Here is a 7,572-nt window from a genome sequence, read left to right as displayed (position 1 = left end):
TCGTACGGGCATCGATAAGAAGACGAGCAGACTATTGCCTTCTCATGAACGGTTGTCATGGCAAGCCCTTGTTGTAATGTGTTTGTCCTCAAGTGCATTTCTGCAGTTTGGATCCTCGGAGATTCAGCTACAAGATGTTCATGAACTCAGTCGTAACATGTCGTGGATCTACATGCATCAGAACTACTTGCGTATGGCATTGCCCTCCACTGGCCCCTTTTAGCACCCTGCGCATTTTCTCGAACACACAAATGCAGGTGTTTTGAAATGTTTCAAAGACACGTTTCCGTTCTTTCAGTTCTCAGGAGAGTGGACGATTCACCACATGACCCTTCTTATGAACATCCATCATGAATTCTACTTTGGTCATTAACAAACACTATTATCATTGCTTCTTTTTGCATTCTGTTAATGACATATTTACAATTTTTCTTAAAAAGGATGGACCCGCAATACTCCACTTTTCACCGTTCAGATGCCAATCTGCAAAGCAGACAACTCTGACAGCACACACAATTTTCGCGTTGACGTGAAAGCGAGATCGATCGCTCGTGAAAGACCAAATGCAGGACTTGGATAACACAGAAGAGGCGCTGTTACAGACTTACCGACACGAGTGGTTGATTAAGTCAAGACAGTCAGCTGTGTAAAAAGGGATTTTAGAACAGTGCGGCGGTACAGGATACATAGTACTTTGCGCTGCGGAACTAATTGTCAGAACTGAACATTTAGCTTTTTACTGACATATACTGCGTAGACCACTGGTGGCCAAGAACTCAGGTAGCGAGCCATGCCCCGGCACGAGTGCCATAGCGTTCGGTTTGGCTGTCCGCCACATCACTGAGTGTGAGAAGGGCACGGAAGGGGAAGGGGAAACTGCGATCGCGCCACATTTAGATGGCAGTGCTGTGGCACTGCATACGACTTGGTTCTATATTTCACATTTCTCGACAACATAGACAAAAAACAAAACAAATTTTGAGTGTAATTTAAATCTCTTTGGCGCACTGAAGACATAATTTTTGTCTGATAGCAACAGTTGGTATACGGAAAGACGCATACAGTTTCACAGATTTTCGCGTTCGGATTGTCACGTAATTTAGACTTATTTAGTTTCGCAATTGAAAAACGTCTTTCGCTTACACCCATATATTCATCGAAATATTGTGGCACTTTTGCAACCTCATTATGGAGGCGTGGAAACTCCACCTGAGAAATGCAATGTCGAAGTCCTGGATAGTTTTAAAGTTAAAGGAATATGTCTTTAAACGGGAATTACCTTGTAGATTAGTCAGGTACACCTGCAAACGCACAGGGGCGCTTTCAACTGAAATGGCAAACGATCTGAAAACAGCTCGAAAAATAGATGTAAGGTTGTCAGCGTCCTTAAAGCGTTTAGACAACTATCCTTGTTATTAGAATGAGATTTTCACTCTGCAGCGGAGTGTGCGCTGATATGAAACTTCCTGGCAGATTAAAACTGTGTGCCCGACCGAGACTCGAACTCAGGACCTTTGCCTTTCGCGGGCAAGTGCTCTACCATCTGAGCTACCGAAGCAAAACTCACGCCCGGTACTCACAGCTTTACTTCTGCCAGTATCTCGTCTCCCAACCTTCCAAACTTTCTATCACGAGTGCTAGTTCTGCAAGGTTCGCAGGAGAGCTTCTGTAAAGTTCGGAAGGTAGGAGACGAGATACTGGCAGAAGTAAAGCTGTGAGTACCGGGCGTGACTCGTGCTTTGGTAGCTCAGATGGTAGAGCACTTGCCCGCGAAAGGCAAAGGTCCCGAGCTCGAGTCTCGGTCGGGCACACAGTTTTAATCTGCCAGGAAGTTTCATATCAGCGCACACTCCGCTGCAGAGTGAAAATCTCATTCTGGAAACATCCCCCAGGCTGTGGCTAAGCCATGTCTCCGCAATATCCTTTCTTTCAGGAGTGCTAGTTCTGCAAGGTTCGTAGGAGAGCTTCTGTAAAGTTCGGAAGGTAGGAGACGAGATACAGGCAGAAGTAAAGCTGTGAGTACCGGGCGTGACTCGTGCTTCGGTAGCTCAGATGGTAGAGCACTTGCCCGCGAAAGGCAAAGGTCCCGAGTTCGAGTCTCGGTCGGGCACACAGTTTTAATCTGCCAGGAAGTTTCATCCTTGTTATTCTTTCAACGCCCCAACGAATTCTTCAAATTTTGCTTCTTCTTTAACGCCAGTGAGCTTAGGAAATTGAACTGTGTTTTTCAGAATCTGGGTCTTCTGCAACGCGATTTCCTTTTTAAATACATCCCCATTATATCAAAAAGAAGTTTTTTCTAACCTTGTATTGTGTTACTGTTTGAAAAGTCCACTTAAAATGCGAGGTCTGCAATCCACTCCACATTTTCCAGTTTTAGTCTCCCTTCTCTCATCATCATCCAACACAGACATAGGCGGGTGTAGCGTGGTGTCATGTTCGTGTTTGTACACAGGTTTGTACACTAATCAGTTCTATGACTTCCTTAAGGAAAGGTGCAATTGTGCGCGAAGGACAGAAAACCTTCCCAATTAAGTGGCTGAGTATGCCCTTCGAGGTATCTCAGCCAACAGTGTCATTCGACTTCACTTTTCATTGTATATGAATGTAAGGCACAGCCGATAACCAAAAGAGATAACGCAGTATCCTTTGTGCGCTAGGCCATCACACTGTGAAATCAGTCAAAATTGCCAAGTGTCAAGGAATATTTATCGAAGTGAAGTAATAATTCTTGTTGTGGGAAACGAAGGTACAACGCCAAAAATTAATGGAAAAATCATGAACTACTGTAACTCTCACGCCAAAGAGAACGCTTACAAAACCATCATTCAACCAACCTTCCAGTGTTTTTCGTCTGTTTTGAACCCTTAAAAAGTTGAATCAACGGAAGGAGAAGAATAAGAATGAGAGAGAAAGAGGGGAGGGGAAGGGAGGTCAAAAGAGGGCAACGCGTTTCATTATCGGTTTGTCTCGTCGAAGTGAGAACAAACTTGTCAAGGCACGAGATGTTTCAAGTCTTAATCTTCACGTACGTGCTCTCTGCGACAGGGTACCACACTGCTGTAAGGGGAGCAGAGACGAACAATTTGATACTGAGCAAATGCGGACCATCAAGCCGGGCAACAACCTTTAATTGGCCTACAAAAGCCGCCTAAGTTGCGCATGCGCACCGCACGAGGTTCTAAAAAACCACTCGCCCTTTTACGTCATCGTCTTTAGTCAATCTTTACCTTTTGTAGCTCACTCCTTTTTCTCACTCAAATCGTTGTTCTTGCACAGCCGGCCGGGGTTGCCGAGTGTTTCTAGGCGCTACAGTCTGGAACCGCGCGACCGCTACGGTCGCAGGTTCGAATCCTGCCTCGGGCATGGATGTGTGTGATGTCCTTAAGTTAGTTAGGTTTAAGTAGTTCTAAGTTCTAGGGCACTGATGACCTCAGATGATAAGTCCCATAGTGCTCAGAGCCATTTTTTTGTTCTTGCACCAACAAATTGAAAAACTGTCGTTTGTGTGAACTGTACCGCAAAATTTTGTGAAATTGAAGAGCGTAAAAAGTAACAATTACATTTTTCTCTGGCATTCTTACTACAAGACAAGTTTAGGTCGAATTGTAAACGTAATAACTTTTTTTCAAAACGTTTATGAACCACTTTCTCTCTTTCAAATCCCTTGTGGGAAACTTTAAATTTCTGTTAACGAAATAAAATAAAAATAAAAAATCTGACCTACTACGCCGGTGACGGAATGCAACATCTCACGTGCTGTAGCCAGGGTGGATTTTGTAAGCCAGTTTAATGCAGTCACTAGTTTAGATCACAAATGCCCTACACGTAACATTCTTCTTCTACACCATACCGCTGTGGTACATTGTGAACAGTTATCTTTTACATTTTGTATATGTACCGCTGTCCGTGTAGAAGATATTTTGGCGCTCCGATTGGGCACATAGAAGTTACGAAACCTGCACACTAAAAATGTCAGGTCAGTGGAAATCGGGAAAATACTTTTTTTTCCGCCGTTATTCGAATACTGACAAACAAAATCACCACTGTAAGCATGCACTCTGGAGTGTTTTGTCCTTACGTTAGTAATGGTTTCACTTATTCGCGTCTCTCAATTTACGTGTGTCCTGGTGAAACGCCATAACAACATTCAGACGTTATTGATTGGGGACTCCATGGAGTGTCCTGTGCACCACGACCAGATAATGGGTATACTTGGAAGGAGAGACAGCATTGGTCGTATTTTTTTGTTTTATTAACCGCAAAATCGATTTTCGGTCACTTAGTGACCATCTTCAGTGCTGTAATATGCAATTTAAATTGGTAGGCACTGGTGTCAACAAGCTTAGAGCGATCACATGATGTGATCGCTCTAAGCTTGTTGACACCAGTGCCTACCAATTTAAATTGCATATTACAGCACTGACGATGGTCACTAAGTGACCGAAAATCGATTTTGCGGTTAATAAAACAAAAAAAATACGACCAATGCTGTCTCTCCTTCCAAGTATAACATTCAAGTATAACACCAACGCTCATTCAGATGATTTGTGCCTGTAGATGAGGTATTAAATATCGAACTGTGTCGATTACTGAATGAACTGTTAGTAGTTACATCGTTTGGTAATGGTACATATAATCTCAAAATGTTTGCCTTTCAATAATTTACTGTGCTGGAAATGCTTACGATTCTTTGTAAAATCCTGTAGGTTGCAGCTCTCCACCAGAGACCTAAGGCTTCCGTCACATGTATAAATTACGAACACTCCATGCGGATGGACGCCTTTTATTTCGAATGTCGATAGAAAAAAGTAGTGCCTCTACATCCAAGCCATTAGCCAAATATATGTACATCAGACGTAAAATTAAATTACTTTGATGTGGTTTAATTGGAGCCAGATCACGCTAATGGAATTTTAAATCAAATAATTTAATGTGAACATTAAAGGACATCCTTCCGTGGGTTTTATGAAATTCGTTGCACCTTTCTTACATAACAGTGAACGCTGAGGGGCTAAAAAATAAAGGAATTTAATTTCAAGAGACCTGTAGGAAGAAACGACGCGATAGGCTTTCAAAGGAAACGGGATGTCAGGAGCAAAACTGTTACAAATGGAAAAATTATAGAATAAGTTTCGATTGTTACTATCGTATTGTGTAACGTGTCTTGCCGCCAGAGAACTGATTAACAATAAAATGAATTTCAAAGAATGTGTGATACGGTTAAAGGACATTAACAAAGAATACAAAAAAGGACAAGAAATCAAGTTTAAAGACGTGAAGGCAGTCGTCGGTGAATGTTACCGCTATTAACACCATTCACGTAAATTTTTGGAAATTGGAAATTTGTGGGAAGGTCTTATGGGACCAAACTGCTGAGGTCATCGGTCCCTAAGCTGTAATTCTCACGCCAAAGAGAACGCTTACAAAACCATCATTCAACCAACCTTCCAGTGTTTTTCGTCTGTTTTGAACCCTTAAAAAGTTGAATCAACGGAAGGAGAAGAATCTAACATAAACTAGCTTAAGCTAAGGACGACACACACACAGACACACACACACACACACACACACACACACACACACACACACACACACACACGCCCGAGGGATGATTCGAATCTCCGACGGAGGAAGCCGCGCGGACTGTACCATTCACGGAAATAGTTACAAATCGATGTTCTCGCACACTGCGACATGTAAACAGTTTGCGAGAACATGGATTTGTAACGATTTGCGTGAATGATGTTAACAAAGGTAACATTTCATATAATTTGCATCGTTTCAGTTACGTACAGAGCTTCGCACTCGTCTGATGTTACTGTATTTCTACAATTATAAGACCTACTTCAGACGATGGCAATGTCTGAGGATTTTAAAGTGACGAAGCAAAATCTTTTGCAGTGCCGCTTGAAAATTGCCCAAAGGCTGAGACTGCAACAGTGAAATGAATATTTTCTACAGTCTCTCATAAGAAAAACCACGCGATTTCAGTGTCGGACGTCGCGCTCTAATGTCTACCGCAGAGGCGTCAAAAACAGGGAGGGTGAAATATGGGTAAGAGGGGCTGTGACGACCCTCACATCATGTAACACAGTGGCAAGGGCAGAACAGTGTTTTTTTTGTTTTTTTTTTTTTTTTGTAAAGTGTTATTCATTCGTATACTCTGTCGCAATTTTTTCGCGTTGCACTAATTCTATAATTACTTCCTTTATAAATTTTGTAAAGAGGCTTAGTGTGTATTAGGTTAGTGTTTTTTTTTAACGTCCCGTCGACAACGAGGTCATTAGAGACGGAGCACAAGCTCGGGTTAGGGAAGGATGGTGAAGGAAATCGGCCGTGCCCTTTCAGAGGAACCATCACGGCATTTGCCTGAAACGATTTAGGGAAATCACGGAAAACCTAAATCAGGATGGCTGGAGACGGGATTGAACCGTCGTCCTCCCGAATGCGAGTCCAGTGTGCTAACCACTGCGCCACCTCGCTCGGTGTGAAGAGGCTTCCCAATGCCTTAAACTCTGTTAACGCTCTTTACAAAGAGACAAAAATTATGATCGAAGGTGGTTGTAACTTCTCTAAACAATTAACAACAGAGAGAGTCATACAGGGGTATGGCCTGTGTCTAACTCAATTCAGCAGTACGTAGACGACGTGGCCAGGGCTCGAAAATAATATGTCATCTACGGTACGGCGTAAGTAAGGATATGAATAGGATCCAGACTGTGGAAATGCGTTTCTCTGCACCAGAGAAGATGGGTTCAGAAATGGAAACATTAGAATGAGGAGCACAGTTTCAAATCGTAATAAGAGCATCGTTCGTTTTCTGACCAAATGAAATGGGCTACGTCAAAATTTTCAACGGCAGGTCAAAGGTATTTAGATGTACTCCAGAATTAGTCATTACTGAACAATTTCCCAGTGCACAAAGGCGCCATTTAAACTTTTAAATTGCGCTTAAAACGTTCTGAACCAATTCACTGAACAACATACGTTTTTATCCTATCATGTTTTCACATAATATGATTTGAAAATGTTCGTTTGAATTTTTTATTTTTATTTTTGTGTAACTGACTCTGTGATCTCGTTTCAGTATATTCGGTATGCGGCTAACTATTTTTTTGCTTTCGCCAGGTAGAATACTGCGACACTTCCAAATCGGCCTTCGTTGTGATTACGAGGTGGTTCAAAATTACTTAAAGGTGGGTGGCGATTGAAGCACCAAAAAACGCAGAAGTCTCATTACGTCATAATTACAGGTTGTAAGGCCCAATCAAAGTACAAAAGCACGCATTTGTGCAATCTCCCACGGCTAAATATTCCTCCATGGTGATCGAAAGTGCCCAGTCCTGCACCGAACTGTGAAATTGGAGGTGAATAGTGAGAACAATCAAGAAGAGAGCGGGATAATAACTCAGGCCCCCAAACATATCTTGAACGTTTTGAGTCGTCGGATGTGGTGAACTACGGTTTCGCCCGATTCACGTTTTGCAGCACTAAATCGCAATGGAAAAGGATACGAAATGACCCGGTCTGACTCAACAGCGTTAAAAAACATACCGTAATTTGGGTGAA

This window comes from Schistocerca serialis, chromosome 6 (genome assembly GCF_023864345.2).
Source record: "Schistocerca serialis cubense isolate TAMUIC-IGC-003099 chromosome 6, iqSchSeri2.2, whole genome shotgun sequence".
Lineage (NCBI taxonomy): Eukaryota > Metazoa > Arthropoda > Insecta > Orthoptera > Acrididae > Schistocerca > Schistocerca serialis.
Note: the sequence above shows the minus strand (reverse complement) of the source record.